This window comes from Delphinus delphis, chromosome 5 (genome assembly GCF_949987515.2).
Source record: "Delphinus delphis chromosome 5, mDelDel1.2, whole genome shotgun sequence".
NCBI lineage: Eukaryota > Metazoa > Chordata > Mammalia > Artiodactyla > Delphinidae > Delphinus > Delphinus delphis.
This window is the reverse complement of record NC_082687.1, coordinates 22,341,302-22,360,688: the sequence shown is the minus strand read 5'-3', so window position 1 is coordinate 22,360,688 and position 19,387 is coordinate 22,341,302. Positions and strand designations below refer to the sequence as shown.

Below are 19,387 nucleotides of genomic sequence, written 5' to 3'. Positions count from 1 at the left end.
AAATAACCAAGAGATCACTGAAGAAATCAATGAGGAAATCAAAAAATACCTAGAAACAAATGACAGTCAAAACAAGATGACCCAAAACCTATGGGATGAAGCAGAAGCAGTTCTAAGAGGGAAGTTTATAGCAATACAATCCTACCACAAGAAACAAGAAACATCTCAAACAAACAACCTAACCTTACACCTAAAGCAATTAGAGAAAGAAGAACAAAAAAACCCAAAAGTTAGCAGAAGGAAAGAAATCATAAAGTTCAGGTCAGAAATAAATTAAAAAGAAATGAAGGAAACAATAGCAAAGATCAATAAAACTAAAAGCTGGTTCTTTGAGAAAATAAACAAAACTGATAAACCGTTAGCCAGAATCATCATTGAGGAAAAAAGGGAAAAGACTGAAATTGACAGAATTAGAAATGAAAAAGGAGAAGTAACAACTGACACTGCAGATATACAAAGGATCATGAGAGATTATGACAAGCAACTATATGCCAATAAAATGGACCACCTGGAAGAAATGGACAAATTCTTAGAAAAGCACAACCTTCGAGACTGAACCAGGAAGAAAAAGAAAATATGAACAGACCAATCACAAGCACTGAAATTGAAACTGTGACTAAAAATCTTCCAACAAACAAAAGCCCAGGACCAGATGGCTTCACAGGTGAATTCTATCAAACATTTAGAGAAGAGAAAACACCTATTCTTCTCAAACTCTTCCAAAATATAGCAGAGGGAGGAACACTCCCAAACTCATTCTACAAGGTCACCATCACCCTGATACCAAAAACAGACAAAGATGTCACAAAAAAAGAAAATTAAAGGCCAATATCACTGATGAACATAGATGCAAAAATCCTCAACAAAATACTAGCAAACAGAATCCAACAGCACATTAAAAGGATCATACACCATGATCAAGTGGGGTTTATCCCAGGAATGCAAGGATTTTTGAATATATGCAAATCAATCAAAGTGATACACCATATTAACAAACTGAAGGATAAAAGCCATATGATAATCTCAATAGATGCAGGAAAAGCTTCAGACAAAATTCAACACCCATTTATGATAAAAACTCTCCAGAAAGTGGGCACAGAGGGAACCCACCTCAACATAATAAAGGCCATATACAGCAACCCCACAGCCAACATTGTTCTCAATGGTTAAAAAACCACTTCCACTAAGATCAGGAACAAGACAAGGTTGACCATTCTCACCACTATTATTCAACATAGTTTTGGAAGTTTTAGCCACAGCAATCAAGAAGAAAAAGAAATAAAAGGAATCTAAATCAGAAAAGAAGTAGTAAAGCTGTCACTGTTTGCAGATGACATGATACTCTATGTAGAGAATCCTAAAGATGCTACCAGAAAACTACGAGAGCTAATCAATGAATCTGGTAAAGTAGCAGGATACAAAATTAATGCACAGAAATCTCTTGCATTCCTATACACTAATGATAAAAAATCTGAAAGAGAAATTAAGGAAACACTCCCATTTACCATTGCAACTAGAAGAGTAAAATACCTAGGAATAAACCTACCTAAGGAGACAAAAGACCTGTATGCAGAAAGCTATAAGACCCTGATGAAAGAAATTAAAGATGATACAAATAGATGGACAGATATACCATGTTCTTGGATTGGAAGAATCAACATTGTGAAAATGACTCTACCACCCAAAGCAATCTACAGATTCAATGCAATCCCTATCAAACTACCACTGGCATCTTTCACAGAACTAGAACAAAAAATTGCATAATTTGTATGGAAACACAAAGGACCCCAAATAGCCAAAGCAATCTTGAGAAAGAAAAAGAAGCTGGAGGAATCAGGCTCCCTGACTTCAGACTATACTACAAAGCTACAGTAATGAAGACAGTACGGTACTGGCACAAAAACAGAAATATAGATCAATGGAACAGGATAGAAAGCCCAGAGATAAACCCAAGCACATATGGTCAACTTATCTTTGATAAAGGAGGCAAGAATATACAATGGAGAAAAGACAGCCTCTTCAATAAGTGGTGCTGGGAAAACTGGACAGGTACATGTAAAAGAATGAAATTAGAACACTCCCTAACACCATACACAAAAATAAACTCAAAATGGATTAAGGACCTAAATGTGAGGCCAGACACTATCAAACTCTTAGAGGAAAACATAGGCAGAACACACTATGACATAAATCACAGCAAGATCGTTTTTGACCCACCTCCTAGAGAAATGGAAATAAAAACGAAAATAAACAATTGGGACCTAATGAAACTTAAAAGCTTTTGCACAGCAAAGGAAACCATAAACAAGATGAAAAGACAACTCTCAGAATGGGAGAAAATATTTGCAAATGAAGCAACTGACAGATTAATCTCCAAAATATACAAGCAGCTCATGCAGCTCAATATCAAAAAAAAACCAAACAACCCAATCCAAAAATGGGCAGAAGACCTAAACAGACATTTCTCCAAAGAAGATATACAGATTGCCAACAAACACATGAAAGGATGCTTAACATCACTAATTATTAGAGAAATGCAAATCAGAACTACAATGAGGTATCACTTCACCCCAGTCAGGATGGCCATCGTCAGAAAATCTACAAACAATAAATGCTGGAGATGGTGTGGAGAAAAGGGAGCCCTCTTGCACTGTTGGTGGCAATGTAACTTGATACAGCCACTATGGAGAACAGTGGAGTTTCCTTAAAAAACTAAAAAAAGAACTACCATATGACCCAGTAATCCCACTACTGGGCATATACCCTGAGAAAACCATAATTCAAAAAGAGTCATGTACCACAATGTTCATTGCAGCACTATTTACAATAGCCAGGACATGGAAGGAACCCAAGTGTCCATCAACAGATGAATGGATAAAGAAGCTGTGGCACATATATAAAATGGGATATTACTCAGCCATAAAAAGAAATGAAATTGAGTTATTTGTAGTGAGGTGTATGGACCTAGAGTCTGTCATACAGAGTGAAGTAAGTCACAAAGAGAAAAACAAATACCATATGCTAACACATATATATGAAATCTTAAAAAAAAAAAAAAGGTTCTGAAGAACCTAGGGGCAGGACAGGAATAAAGAGACATACGCAGACCTAGAGAATGGAATTGAGGACATGGGGAGGGGGAGGGGTAAGCTGGGACGAAGTGAGAGAGTGGCATTGACATATATACACTACCAAATGTAAAATAGATAGTGGGAAGCAGCCACATAACACAGGGAGATCAGCTCGGTGCTTTGTGACCACCTAGAGGAGTGGGATAGGGAAGGTGGGAGGGAGACACAAGAGGGAGGATATATGGGGATATATGTATACTTGTAGCTGATTCACTTTGTTATACAGCAGAAACTAACACAACATTGTAAAGTAATTATACCTCAATAAAGATGCTAAAAAAAAAAAAAGAAATAGATTGCGTTTCTCAGTCAGAAGTGAATCATGTTTGGAAGTGATTGTGAAATTAAATGAGTGATTGAAAATGTACGAACTCTAGATAGCGGCAAATGAAGTGATACTTAATGGAGCATGGTTCCAGAGGAGATGAGAAAGTTTGGAATTAAAAGCACATGTGTTCGACACATACACACTACTATATATACAATAGATAACTAATAATGACCTACTGTAGAGCACTGGGAAGTCTTCTCAATACTCTGTAATGACCTATATGGGAACAGAATCTAAAAAAATTGGATATATGTATATGTATATCCGATTCACTTTGCTGTACAGCAGGAACTAACAAAACACTGTAAATAAACTATACTCCAATAAAAATTAAAAAGAAAAAAAAAAGTTCTATGTTAAGTATGATGTTTACCAGAGATGTTTTAGTAGGAATCATTCATTCATTCATTTATTCATGCATTTATTTGGATGATCCCATCTAATCTTATCAAGCTCTTATTTAAGAGCTTGATAATAACTTTTTCTGCATGCCTTAAGATCATATTGATAGATTTTCTAATATTGGGCCATCCAAACAAGCTTTAAGTGAACTCCGTTTGATTGTGGTGTCTTCCTGCTGCTCTGAGTACTTTACTACTGTGTTATGTTAGCTAACATTTTATTTAGTGTTGAAAAATGCTCTTCATTTTTTGTTACTCTTCTGCCTGCCTGGCCATCTTGCTGAACTCGCTTACTAGTCTTCGTAGTTTGTTAATATTCACAGCTTTCATTTATAAACAATGGTAATTTTTATCTCCTCCCTTTTAATCTTTACGCCTCTTATTAGTTTTTCCAGTGACGCAGCACCCGCTAGGTGAAGAGTGCAGGCTCTGCAGAGAGACCTGGGTTCAAACTCTAATTCCACCTCACGGTGGAGCCTGGCCAAGGCACGTAAACTCCTGCTGCTTCAGTTTCGTCACCTAAAAAGTGGTGAGGAAAACATCTCACAGAGCTTGGGAGGGTTACACAGGTGAAAGTGCTTGGCATGTGGCTGACAGTAAATGCTAACCACAGTCCTTTTTCTGTATCCACCAGCTTCAAGGACCCTAACGGATACCAGCATCTGCAGATGCTCAAGTCCCTTATATGAAATAATACAGTATTTGCATATGACCTACACTCATCCTCCGATATACTTGGAACCATCTATAGTTTACTTACAATACCTAACACAATGTAAACGTTATGTAAATAGTTGCCAGTGAGTAGCAAATTCAAGTTTTACTTTATGGAACCTTCTAGAATTTTTTTCCCCCCCGAATATTTTCAATCTGCAGTCCGTTGATCCCGAGGATGCAGAGCCTGTGGATACGGTGGGCCAACTGTATTGAAATATTTACTAAATGAAATTAAGAATGGGAGATACCTAATCCAATCTTGGAGGCTTAGGGGAAATATTCCCAGAGAAAACAATGTCAAAGTAACACCTCTGGATCAGGTAAGTGGGTCAGGAGGAAGAGTGAGGAAAAGACATTGGATGAAATAGTCCCAATGAGGGACGTGCACGTCCGTACGTTTAGCGATGAAAGAAAGCATGGTCTCCTTAGAGCATGGACAGTTGTATACTGGGTACCTCAGTTCTTCGTGCACAGATATTCATTGCTCCACTAGATAATAAGTCTCTAAAAGGAATCATGTTTGGTGCATGTTTTTACCCCTCACAGCGCTTGGCAGAGAGCCATGTACAGGGAACGTGCTCAGTAAATCATAAACATCTGCCAATGACTGGGAGAGCTTCCGGTCTGTCGTTAGCCTCCCTGATTCAAAACCATCGCCAGAAGCCAATGCTTTGTGAACTGCAGAAGCTGAGGAATGTGCCTTAGAGGTCAAAGTGCAGAAGAGAAATACCTCAATATCAAATCTAATAAGCCATCAGAAAACCACATGTCTGAAGTTTGAGAAGTCCTGCACGAAGCAATGAGAAGGATCTTGCTTTCTAGGCATAGAGTCGAAAGATATGAAATATAGATTTTTTTTTAATTTGACATTTGGAATTACTGCAAATTTTAAAGTGACAATGTTGTTACGACTGCATATTTGTTCTCTTGGATTCTCAGGAAAAAAGACACCAAATAAATTAAATATTAACAATACTACAATTTTTACAAAATTCCTCTCATCTTTTTTGTACTTTCGAATTTTTTTTTTCAAAATACTTAGCAAATACTGTTGAAGTAGGAAGACGAAAGGATTTCTATTTGAAGGAATTTAGAAAATAGGGTGTGACTTGCTTCTACTTCCTTTCTTTAATTGAAGCATTTACTTTGCAATTTATACAATTATTCTTTCAAATAATAAAACTGGCAAAAAAAACCTATTAAACAACCTATTTCTTTTCTCAGTTCTAAAAACCTCATATTAATCTAAGAAGCTCATCTGTATCATCTAAAAATGAGTATAAGGATTCTATCTGTAGCCTGGCCCAAATCAGACTCTCAGAAAGTTCTATTTCCCTTCCTGATACTGACAATAAAGCATATGCTGGGACATTCCGACCGTTATGTGATCACTAGTGACTTATTTCCAGTCAAACTCCTTTTCTCAGAACCTGATATTACTTGATCCCCTCAGCAATATGTGATAGATTACTGACAACAAAAATAACATTATTAAAGCTCTACTGTGTACCAAGCAAGTGCTTGGCACACAAGGACACAGCGTTTCCCAAACTTCAGCCCCTCCAACTCCATCACAATTCTTGTCATCCTTTGTACCACCTGTATCATTTACTTGAGGAGAGGGGCAATGTGAGTACGAGTCAATATAGAAAATACTGCAGGTACTTAGAGAAGTATCCATCAGTGGGGGCAGAACAGAGGAGAGGCGTGATCAATATTTCCAGGTGGCTAGAGAGGAGGTAAAGTTGAGGTTTTGCCGAGAGAACTTCATGGAGCAAGGGACTCGTAGAGAGAACACATGGGTGCTTGGTTGCCAGAGGTGGGGGGCAAAATGCATGCAGGGGGTCAAAAGGTACAAACTTGTAGTTATAATACAAATAAGTCATGGGGATGTAATGTACAGCATGATGACTCTGGGTAACAGTACTACAGTGCATACCTGAAAGTTGCTAAGAGAATAAATCTTAAAAGTTCTCAGCATAAGAAAAAAATTATAACCATCTATGGTGACACACGTTAACTAAGCTTACGGTGGTGATCATTTTGTCCTATACACAAGTGTTGGATCATTATGTTGTACACCTGAAACTCACATGACGTTATATGTCAATTATACCTCAATTAAAAAAAGGAAAGAAAAGATGTGGGTGTAAGAAGAGGCATATGGCGAATATAAAATCCATCATGAGAGGAGCAGACAGAGTGCGCAGGACAGGCAAGCAAAGGCTAGAAAGTGTGAAAAGCCTAACGTTCTCTTTAGAGGACCTGGAAACTGGCCAACGCTTTCCTGAAGACATTGCCTGAACATTTCCTCTTCCAGAGTGCGCAGCTCAGTAACAGACACTCTGGTCTTCGTATGACCCCAAACCTTCTTTACATACTTTTGCCTCCTGGGGAGACATTCCGACAGTCAATGGCTTCAGTCAATAATTCTTGACTATTAACCCATAAACTAAAATCTCTTGTACTAACAGCTCACGCGATCTTCAGTGCAGTACTTCTAATGACTTGCAGGACATTTTCGGCTTTACGTTCCACTGTTATCTCAATCTTGAGCTTTCCACAGGGAAGCTCATCCATTTCCCTGCCTCACCCCCATGTTTTAGCTAGGACCCATATCAGTTCCTGCAATGTCTACTTTTCCTCACTCCCACTCAGTCTTCAGGATCCTCCCTGTACTCTGCACCTCTCACTGAATGAAGGCCCGTCAAGGGCTTAGAAGAGTGCCTGGCCCATACTAGGCACTCAAAATTATTTTAAATCAATTCAACGAATAAATAAAATGTATAAACAAATTAGATCTTCTTTGAAATAGCCCTTCTTTTATTCCCCATTACTTTTAACATATTCTACCCTTTAGCATCCACTCAGCAAATATTTATCGAGAGTCTATCATTTGCCAGGCACTGACATGATGGGGATATAGCAATGAATGAAATAAAACTACATGCTCTCCTGTAGCTCATGTGCAAATGGGGACAGGTGAGAATTAACAAACAAATCATTAAATAAAACATATATAAGTCCATTGCTCCTTATCTGAAAATCTTAACTCAAAAGGGCTCTAAGAACTGAACGTTTTGCTTAATTTACTGGTTAACAAAACATGAACTGGCATAAGACTACTTACAATCTGTATTTATTTCACTTTTGAGGAGGTCCCTGGATAAGCTTACTATATACCGTAGTTGTCACACAGTATATAGCAAAGGCATTATGTCACTCTCTTAGTCTGCTCTGCTAGGGCTGCTGTAACAGAATACCAGAGAGTGGATGACCCACACATCAGAAATTTATCTTCTCACATTCTGGAGGCTGGAAGTACAAGAGCAAAGTGCTGGAAGGGTCAGTAACGACTTTCTTCCTAGTCTGCAGACAGCCACCTTCTCACTACGTCTGCACATGGCCTTTCCTCTGTACGTGTCAACTCCTGGAGTCTCTTCCTCTTCTAATAAAGACAGCAGTCCTTCTGGATTAGGGCTCCACTCTTATGACCTCGTATACCAGAGTTACCTCCTGAGAGTCCCGTCTCCAAATACAGTCACACTGGGGGTTGAGCTTCAATATACGGATTTGGTGGGGAGAGGGAGAGACACAACTCAGTCTATAAAAATGACCTGTCCAAAAACTGAAAAAAATCTCAATTCCAAACACATCCGACCCTAAGAGTTTTGGATAGGGTAGTGTAAACCTGGCAGTACGGCAAGTAGTTGTGGGCGTCTGGAGGAGAGTTTAAGCAGAGAATGCTGGTGGGAATGCAACACGAAGTACACCAGTCAGGGAAAGCCTCCCTGCAAAGAGGGTATTTGAGCCAGGCCCCCCATGAAGTAAGGGACTGGGCCACATCTGAGAGAAAACAGTCTAAGCAGGGGGAACAGCAAGTTCAAAGACACGGAGACAAGAACAGAGCAGTATGGGTGATGAATAGAAAGGTTGTCGGTGTGACTGAAGCCCTGAGCTAAGGGAGGAAGAGCACATGAGGCAGCAGAGGTACGAATCACCGAGGGCCTTACTGACCACTGTAATGGAATTCGGCTTTTATTGAAGTACAATGAGATGGCAATAGAGGGTTGTGAATAGAGGAGTGGCGTAACTGGATCAATGCTTTAGCAGGATCCCAACGTGTGACAGATAATCTTCAAGATGGTGGCCACCCATCAATGCCTTCTTTCCATGAACAAGCATAACATACTACCCAGCAAGAGGCTGAGTCTATGTCCTCTCCTCTTGAATCTGAGATGGCCTCCTGCCTTGCTTTTCGCAATAAAATGAGACAAATGTGACAGTCTGGGAATTCCAGGCCCAGGCCTTCAGAGCATCTGCAGTTCCTGCTTCCCTTTTATAGAAGCTGGATACTATGTAAGGAGTCTAACAACCCTGAGACCACCATGTGAGTAATCCCAATCTAGCCATGGGGAAAAGCCAAGTGGAGAAGCATGAAGGAACCCAGCCAACAGCCAGGACTGAGGCCCCACATATGACCCAATTTCTTAAACAATCTCAGACAGTCCTTTGGAGTCATACCAGCTGAGACCACAGACATTCTGGCATAGAGACAAGTCATTGCCACTGGGTCCTGTCCAAACTTCTAATCTTGGAACTTTAAACAAATAAAATCACTTTGATTTTACACTCCTAAATTTGGGGGGTAGTTATTTACATAGCAATTAGTAATTGACACTGAAATTGATATAAGATCGGGTGATAGGTAGACACCTGGGGAGTACATAGCAAGGACACTCACTGTTAGTGAGGCGAGAAAGGCAGTGATGAAATTATTATTAGAGGCTGGAGAGAGGGCAACTCACGTTGCACAGTTGCCTGCAATAATATGGAAGAAAGAAAACATATCTAATAAACTTGTGGACCTGGCTAAGAAAATTTCTGAATGTGATCATTGGCTTCCTTTTGCAGCCTAGGATTAATTGCAGGAAGAGAAAGAGGAACGTTCAAGCTGAATTTAGAAGAAATCATTCAACCCAGGACTTGCCAGGTTGGAAAACTAAACTTACTGTCATTCTTGTCTCTCGAGACAACACAAGATTCTCAAAGAAAGAAGTAGTCTTAGGGTAAAGATCAAATCCAGGGCCTATTAGTACAATGGACTCTCAGGTTAAAGATCAAATCAAGTATGTGGCTGGAAGACGCCTCATTAAATCTAGAATGGATTTAAAGTGGCACCTCATAGACCCTATCAGTGAGACAAAGGTGTTTCTAAAGGCCTTGAAGGCTTTTCCTACAGCATTCTGACTCACAGCCAAAGTAAACCGGAGTCCGTCTCAAGAGTTTTCTGGGTATGTCTTTTCCAATGGAGTGAACCTCAATAAAGTTTACAGGAAGCCCCCAAGGTTTATAAGAAAATGGTACCCTCCCCCCCACCAAAAAAAAAGCCCCACCAGCTAAACAAAAAAGAAGGACACACAAAAAAGTCTCTAGATCCCTAACTCACCATGAGCAGGAAGCACCCTGCTCAACTGCTATAGCAAGAGCTATTTCTTACGGAAAAGGAAGAATCAAAGGAGGAGCCTTTAACTTCACAGCCAGCCCAGCTGAGGTTCCAGATGGACAAATGAAGAAACCTTCTTGGGTGTTTCATGCCCAGCAGGCTTAGAGGAACTGACCAGCTGCATGTAGCCCAGACTGCAGCATCATGACAAATAACAAATTTTTGTTTTTTAAGCCACTGCATTCTGGAGTGGTTTTTGTTTGTTTGTTTTGTGGTTTTGTTTGTTGGTTTAATGCAGATAAGTAAGAACAGATAACTGAAATCTTCTTGGGGTGGGGGTGGGGGGAGGGACAAGCAGAGCAACAGAGAGACCACCTCTTGCCACTATACCATGAGGCATGATTAACGGTGGCCTGGGCCCATGTGGCAGCAGTGAAGATGGTAAGCAGGTCAGATGTGGGATCTATCTTGGAGGCACAGCTGAATGATTTAGCAGATTAAATGTGGGGTGTGAGAAAACAAGAATGATCTATGCAGCTACAAGAATGGATTTGTGAGATGAAGAAGACAGTGGGAGAAGCAGTTTTGGGGGTTAAGTCAGGAATCCAGTGAGAACTAGATATCCAATCAGAGATGGTGAAGAGGCTTCTATGTATGAGTCTGGAGTTCAGAGAAAAGTCATGACTCCAGACATGAATTTATGAATCACCACTTGGGAAGGTGTCAAAAGCCATGAGATTGAGATCACCAAGGGATTGAGCACAGCCAGAGAAAAGGTCACGAACTGAGCCCACAGATGCCTACATTTAGAGGTTAAGAAAGCAAGGAACTGGCAGAAGAGACTGCAATAGGTGCTGGTGAGGAAAAAGGACAATAAGGAGAGGGGATGGCCTGGAAGCCAAATGAAGAACTTTCTAGTTCTGCTGACAGGGCACCTAGGAAGAGAACCCAGCACTAATCACTGGATTTAACATGGGTTCTTAGTGCCTTTGACAAGTGCATTTTTCATACAATAGTGGGGATGACAGCCTGGCTGGGTCAAGAGAGGATGAGAAGAGAGACCCTGGAGACAGAATAGGGTTGACTTTGAAAGTTGTCCTATAAAATGGGGAGAGAAAAACCAGGTGGTAACTGGAGAGAAACATGAGGTCAACAGAGACTTTTTGTTTTTTGTTTCTAATGGGAGAAATTATAGCATGCCTGCATGGTAATGGGAAAGACTCATTAGACAGAGAAGAAAATTGATGATGAATTAAAAAAAAAAAGAAAAATTACTAGAACTGTGTCCTTGAGCAGATAATAGGAATGAGACTACATCCCTGAATGAGTGCAATAGATTTCTGGCTGGTTTCCTCAGCTCCAATTTGTTCTTTTCTTCAATAAATCCTAGCCCAGACTTATTTTCCTAAGATAGTGTTTTTATTATAACGTTCCAGCGATGTGTTTTGCTGTGTTACTTAGGTTTCCTACCTGCTTTTGCATGCCTCTGCTTAGCTGTCAAATTGTCCAGTGATCACTGAGGTCAATATAAGTCAACTATGTGTCCAGCCCCTGGCTGGGGACACGGGACCCACTGTCCTGTCTTTATTCAAAACGTAAGTGTAGAGACAGGCACATAAGAAGATGAATTTACAGAGAGAAAAGCTATTATAAGGGAATGTAGACAGCACCAAATAAATTCGTATCAGGGAGAGAATAATTCTGCCTGGGCAGCAAAAGTTAGAGACGGTGGGCTTTGTGAGTAGGACATTCGAAGGCTGACAAGGAGTGACAAGGAATACAGCAAGTGTGTCTAGAGCGCAGAGCAGGTATGACTGGAGATGAGGGGGCAAAGGCTGTCCAAGACCGACTGGAACTTACTCCTCACTCCTTTCAGTGGGAAGCATCTATCGCAGCCACACTCCCTTCTTTACTGCCCCCCCCCCGCCACCCCAGGCGTGAACACACATACTTTCTTTTAAGCACAGTGAACCATGGCAGTCCAGAAACCACGGGCAGGGGATGGGGATGAGGCTGAACTAGATCAGAGCTCTTCAAAGTGAGGGACGGGCACTCCTGGGGAACCCCCATGACTTTCCAAGGTCTGTATGACCACAGGGAGCTCTAAAGAAATGAATTTCCAGACCCACTACTTCCTTGGGTGCCCCTTTGTGTAAGTGATATGCCTGAAATGTGCCTGAGGCAAAGCAGATTTCTAGCAAGTTCTCTCCCCCCCCCCCCCGCTTCCTCTTTCATAATGATGCTTCTCCCATTTTACGAAAGAAAGGTGGACCTCTCCCCCATCCAGAATCCTACCATGCGCCTTGCCTGTCCAAGGTGCCAAATACAGGGCCAAGTGGAAAAACTGATATTAGAGATACCTTCTTTAGTCAAAGCAGTGATATCCACACTACCCACCTCTACGCTGATATCATTTCCAATGTAGTTTAGTTTTATGCTAATAAGTACTTATCAAAAGTGAATGCGGGGTGCTTCCGTGGTGGCACAATGGTTAAGAATCCGCCTTCCAATGCAGGAGACACGGGTTCGATCCCTGGTCCAGGAAGATCCCACATGCCACGGAGCAACTAAGCCCGTGCGCCACAACTACTGAGCCCGTGTGCCACACCTACTGAAGCCCACGCACCTAGAGCCCGTGCTCCGCAACAAGAGAAGCCACCGCAATAAGAAGCCCTTGCACCACAATGAAGAGTAGCCCCTGCTTGCCGCAACTACAGAAAGCCCGCACGCAGCAACGAAGACCCAACGCAGCCAAAAAAAAAGATAAAGAAAAGTGAATGGGATAGTTTGGTTAATTGTGTACTAATAATATTTAAAATAATATAATGAATAATTTTAACAATATAGTTATTTATTTTAGAGAATGAAATCTCACTGTATATGCTTATTTTTGGTGCTGAGGAGTAAGGAGAGCAAAAAAGTTGGGGAAATATATTGTAAAATATCTAACTAAGACGTTCAATTAAAAAATATTATTTGAAAATGCTGGCAGTCAGGGCTAACAGTTTGCCAAGGGTACAGCTAACCCTTGAACAACAGCAGGGTCAGGGGCGCCAACACTGCGCTCAGTGGAAAATCCGCTGTAATTTTCAGCAGGCCCTGGGTACCGCAGTCCTTCCGTATCCGTGGTTCTGCATCACAGATTCAACCAACCACGGATCCTGTAACACCACAGCATTTACGGTAAAAAAAAAAAGCCTTGTATAAGTGGACCTCGCAGTTCAAACTCCTGTTGTTCAAGGGTCAACATAGTTCCTGTCCCAGATTTTTATCCAAAGGCATGTAAGCAGGAGGCCCAGTAAGGAGACTTCAGTGATACAGAGATCACTGACTATGTCACTGGGCTCGTGTGTCATGACCTTAGAGTCTCCCCACCCCCAACCTTACAGCCCTAATATTTTCCTCTTCTGGGATCATTTTCGGTTTCAATTCCTTTACTTGACAAAATATTTTCTGTCACTCTCCTTCAGCATCTGGAAAAGAAACAACTTAGAATATGATCACCTACTATAGGCATTGACTTTTTTTTACTCCTTCTCATGTGGTCTATATATAGTCCTCTGCTTCTAAAAATGACCTGCCAGGCACCACTAGATTTGCAGCGGGATAAAACACTGGAAGATATGTGTGTATACATACTCCGCCTCCAGATAGAAATTGTGTACAAATACTATCGTTGAAATGAACAGAGATCAAAGAGCCTCTTATTTCCTATTTCTGATTCCGGCACTGAATAACTTTTTTTTAAAAAAAGTGTAACATTCCCTGACATGTAGCAAGTTAATAAATAATCATAAATATATATGAAATTGATTATAGTTAGTAACATTACCATTAAATAGGAGTAAACACTATGAGCAAAACCCACAAATGTTCTCTCAACTTTCCTATGGAATTTTTCCATCCAATCCATAAAATAGGATAGCAGCCAACAACACATCAGCGATGCTCGGCCTCAACAGTCTCATGAAGTAATCTGTAATCGCTGGGTAAATAAATCAAAGCACTAATACTGAGTTAAAAACAGGAGTTGGCTTCTTGCCAACCCTCAGACCATAAAATCTTCTGAAAAGGGGACTTCCCGAATAGTTGACTACACCACTTCCACTGTGATATGGGAGTCTTCTGATCACTCCCTGAATCCCAGCCTTTTACTTGGATGGATGGATATATAGGTAGATAGAAAGATAGATAGAAAGATAGATAGATAGATAGATAGATACAGACATATCGATCAATCCACATTTGCCTATTTGCCAAGCTCTACCAGCAAAAACTATGTACACTGGACAAATGTTTTCATTCAGGAACCATAAAAAAATTTTTCTCCAAGGAACCAAACACATATAGACACTCATGTGAATATCATTTGCTCATAAAGATAATCTTTAAATATATAATTAATAAGGTCAATTATACAAGTACCATATAAGCATTAATTTTAAATGAATGTTCCATCATTATAGCACTCCGCATTAAAATGAAATAGTGGTTGATTGTCACTGTCAAACTGTGGGAACTATTTCTATGGAAATAATATCACCCTTCATAAATATCGGTGCTCTTAAATCTGTCTGGGTTCAAACCCCAGCTCTACCACTTTCTCACTCTGTGACTTTGGGAAAGTTATTTAATTACTACTCTATGCTCCAATTTCTTCAGTTATAAAATACAGTCCCTACATCACATAAGTTTATTATGATATTTTTTTAAAAATAAACACATACTTGGAACAACATCCAGTACATAATAAGAATTCAACAAGTGTTAGCTATGATTCATATTATTTCCCATAGTCAAGCTGTGGACCTAAAACAGTACTCTCTGTATTGTCATTAACTAACCTTCAATAGAATAGTTACATAATGAATACAGCTAAACAGTAAACTCTAAGCAAGATAGGAAGAAAGGGCAGTTTTCTAAGTTTTAAAATGCTTTAAAAACTGTTAGGGTTCGAGACTCATTTAAAAAACTCATTAGAGTTATGGCTATTTTCCTCAGAAAAAATCCCCTTTACACAACATTTCAGAGCTTCGTTCACCGCCTTCCTGAAATCCACCCAGAGCCAGCAAACCTGAGATGGAGAACCTTCCAGGATTTAAAATTCTTCAATTATCAAATTCTATTTCAATAAACTTTAGACCACTGCTTTCTCCCATCCTTCAAAGAAGTTTATAAACATGTATTGCACTGACAAACATTATGTCCTGTGATACGGCTGTTGACATTTACATATTAATTTCATGGATTTAAACGGAAAGCATCAAATTGTTTTTCTTAAACCCACTGGTAACCTGTAGGAAAATCCTAATTCCAGAAATTGTAGCTTCAAATCAGGTTCTGGAGTTCCCACTCCAAATTAGCAGAGAACAGTGAACCCAAAAGTATGGGAACACTCTGCCTACCAGAAGTCCAGCGGCCAACCTAACCCCTCTGTCACTCTGTCATAGAGCAGATGATACTGCTGGAAAGGCTGTTCTGAGTCTGACCAAAACTTTGACGGGAGAAAACAGAGGAAGAAATACAAGGGTGTGCCATTAAAACACAACCAGAACAAACCTTCAGAACTTTGTAAACTTCTTAACTTTATGAAGTAAAACTTTAAATTTTTTCATCACTTTTTAAATCTAAAATGGCTATTGCTTTGTCTTCAGTCCTTTCCTTTCTATATCCTTGTGTTCTTCCCTTTGTATCTCCTCCCTCTGTCTATCATGCCCACCACACTGCTTTTTAATAAAAATGACAGGAGTTTAATGTATATTGTACCCTGATGCTTTCCATAGAACAGTCCACATCTGCACAGCAGGATGCTGTAACCACCTAGATCTGATCTGTTTATTCAATCAAGTCAAAGAAGCCTCTAGAAGCCCACTGACAAGATAAGAATGCCTATCAGTTACAAGGAGATACCATTACCAGTGTCATAACATTAGACTGTAGCTTTTAAAAACATAATGGAGATAGCTAGTGACAACCATTTCACTTCCAGTTTCTAAACTTCTGACTCACCCTGTTTAAGAATCTGTTATAAGCAACACTGAAGAATTAATCTTGCCTTACATATACTTCGAAAATAACAAAGTTTTAAATGCACAGAAATTCAAGTTAAATTCAATATATTATAAGCTAAATTCAAACACATTGCATACACTTGCAAGAGTCTCAATAACACCTGACAAAATTAACTGGATTTTCATTTAAAGCCACTTTGAATAAGGATTTCACGGCAGTACAAGTCTCCTGCATTTCTTCCAAGTTTCTAGCACTGATTTTCTGGAAATAATATAAACGGAGGCCTGATTGTCAAACGGTAACCATTCTTGCAGATTCCTCTCCCAAGGAAGGTTAAGTGTCCTGATCAAAGCAGAGGAGGGTAATTTGACTGACTAAGATAGAGTCAGACGTGCTGGGTTCACACTCAAGTTGGCACCAGCCGGCGGGGAGTTTGGGAGGGGGCAGGGAAGAAGCGGGAGCTGCGGTACCTTTCTTGAACTTTCTGAGCTCGATGAGGTGCAGAACTCAGCGCTCTGTGCCGCCGGACCTCGCTTTCTCCGAACCCCGCAGCTGGGCTGGGCTGGCCAGGCGCGCGTCCCTCGCCCTCCGCCTGCCGGTGCGGAGTCGGTGGAGCCGACGGCGGAGCCGAGCGGGGACCCGCTAGTGGACGAGCAATCTGTGCTCGGCTGGAAGCGGAGGATGGCGAGGAGAACCCGCGACGGCAATAAAGGGTCAGAAGGGGAAATACCTCCGCGCGGAGCGCCACCGAAAACCGAAGTCGCGGTCAAGCGTTCCCCAAAAGAGGGCGGGGCGGCCCGGCCGGTAGCCTGTTGTGGGGAGACGCGTGCGTCCGGCCAGAGCTGGGAGGAGTCCGAGGCGAAGGCTTTTGGGGAGAGTTCCCTCGCCCTTTCAGCCACCAGCACCTCCCCTCCCAAAGCGGAGAAGCCAAGCTCTGTACCTCCATCGAGTCCGGGCTACAGAGTTGCGGGCGGCGGGCAGCGAGGCGGGGCGGGCGCGGTCGTCCGGCTCCCTTCCCGGGCGTCGGGCCTCTGCGGCCAAGAATGAATCAGCTGGGGTTCCCCTGGACGCCTGGAACCCAGGGAGTCCCAACTCCCAACGAAAAGAAAAGTGAAAGAGAAAAGAGGAGAGGCGAATATAAACACCCCCAGCGGAGGCTGAGGGAGGGGAGGGTGGCGGCAGCCCTTGGCCGACTGCCCCAGGTGGCCTGGCTCCCCGCCCCCAGGGAGGTGGCCGCCGCTGCCAAGCCCGGGATCTCAGAACCTGCAGGGCCAGAGGGAGGAGGTCTAGGAGCGCCGGCCCCGCCTCGCAGGGACGCTGGACCGGGACTTGGCCTATCCCTCCTGCGGCACCTGCAGGGAAGGCGCGAGGAGGTGGCCCGGAGTCCACCTGCCGCATCCACGGGCGCCGGGCATGGCACGCCAGGCTGCCCGGGCTGAGACTGAGACCTGGGAGCAGCGCGTGACCAAGTTGGCCAGAGGAAAGGGAAAAATGCGTTGGATCGGACGGAATGGGCGGCTACTCCAGACCTTGACACTCTCTACGGCCTAGAAGAAGGAAGGCCCTGAAGTCCTGCTAGAGAAAACGTGGGAGGAAGGCCCCTGGGCGACTACTTTGTCCAAGGTAGTTGGCACGGAGGGTGAATGAACATGAACGAATGTGCCTATCTGTGGACCACTTTCCCAGCCTAGGGCGTCGTCCAGTGTAAAACATTACAATGGGACCACGTGAAATGTTGTTATTGTAGGATTTTACAGTTAAAAGAAGGAACTGAGTTCTTTGAGGCTAAGTGATCCTTGTGCCTCAGAGCCTGCAGAAATGGTTTCAGTTTTTGGAAGCACTTTGGAGAACCTTGCACACGTGTGAATCACTGAAATTCCCTAACGGAAGGCTGCTTGCCCAAATTTTTCAGTCATGGCACGGAAATAATAAGGCTCCCTGGAGCTTGGTAAAACATTTAACTAACTTTTCTTTGTATTACATACATGTTATAATAAAATTTAAAAATATTTGAAGAGATTTAAATATTAAATGTACATAAAGTTCCACATAAAACCATTTTGCATTTTTATGAAAAAGATGAGCTCTAGATAGTCATGATCAATAAAATAAGTGAGATGAAAATGTAAAAACTTTTTTACAGCCATTCAAATCTTTACCATAGTTGGAAATTATATTTACAGAAATGAAGCAATCATTCCTTTCTGTGCAAGACAATGTAATGTTGAATTTTCTTGTGATAATGCCAATAATTTCAAATCCAATCAGACTTTTTCATAGCAATACACTGAAGCTCTGATTTGCAGAATGAGGATGCATCCTGAGTGAGATTGGGCTTGCAGCTGGATTGGATTCTGTTGCAACAGATGTAGCAGCCCCAAAGGTAAACTATGTGTATATGTGAATATCGAAATTAATGATGGAGAAGTGGATCTGTGTCTGCACGTCCACTTGAACTGGTCCAGTCCTTCTTGGCTCCCGCAAGATGAGCTCCCATACCTCCTTCAGCCCCATTACAGATGCTGCGTATTCTGCAGCTGGTGGCTGAAGTAGTTGTCCAGATAGTAAGGCCCACCCGTCATTGGCCTCACTTAGCACCAACTAGCAGAGGCAAATATCACTGCCGCCAGAGGTCACATCATTACCTCCCAGATCCTGCTGCACTTGGGCTGCCTAAGAGCACTAGAAAAAGCTGTTCTTAGATGGGGCTCACTAGCCTGGGGGCTCCAGCTGTCCCTGGGGCTGAGAGACATCAGTGTCTGACAGCACACTTTTAACACATGGCCACCATGAATTTTCTGAGCTATTGGAGAAGTTTTCACAGGGCTATGAAACTGATGGGAATTTTCTTCATAGAGCCGAGCTTTAAAGTACAATCTGAAGACATAAGAAGAATAAAATTGGTTTACAGATATTGAACAAGCTTCTAATATATGTAAGTTCTAGAACAAGATGGGCTGAATGATATATAAAGCATTTTAGTCAGATTAAAATAGTCAGGGATAAAATAACATAAATGACAAGAAAGTGAAATTGAAACTGCTGATGGCCACAAGAGAGACTTTGCTCAACTACTTGCCTCCCAAGTATGTAAGTCAAATTTGTTTTCGCAATTACCCCCAAAAAAAGTATTTTTGAATTAGTTATATAAATTCCTGCAATTGACTGAGGTTGGGTATTCAGCATAATGTTATTGTTGCACTGCCTCAAACAGAGACATCTAATGTATGCCACTTGTATTTTCAGTTGCCACAGGCTGTTTGACAAGATATTGAAAATTGCTCACACCAATGAACAAGTAAATTCCACTGTATAAATTAAAAACAAAGACCAAGATTGAGGAAATAAT

The 19,387-nt window shown here is 41.5% G+C and overlaps 1 protein-coding gene across 1 annotated transcript in view; it reads right to left on the bottom strand.

The window, feature by feature from the left end:
- Positions 1 to 17,058, bottom strand: part of IL15 (interleukin 15) — an 81,125-nt gene extending 64,067 nt beyond the window's left edge. The window contains exon 1 of the mRNA XM_060011633.1: positions 16,979 to 17,058. The gene's annotated coding sequence lies outside the window, so the exon portion shown is untranslated. The remainder of the gene's footprint in view (positions 1 to 16,978) is intronic.
- Positions 17,059 to 19,387: the final 2,329 nt, after the last annotated feature.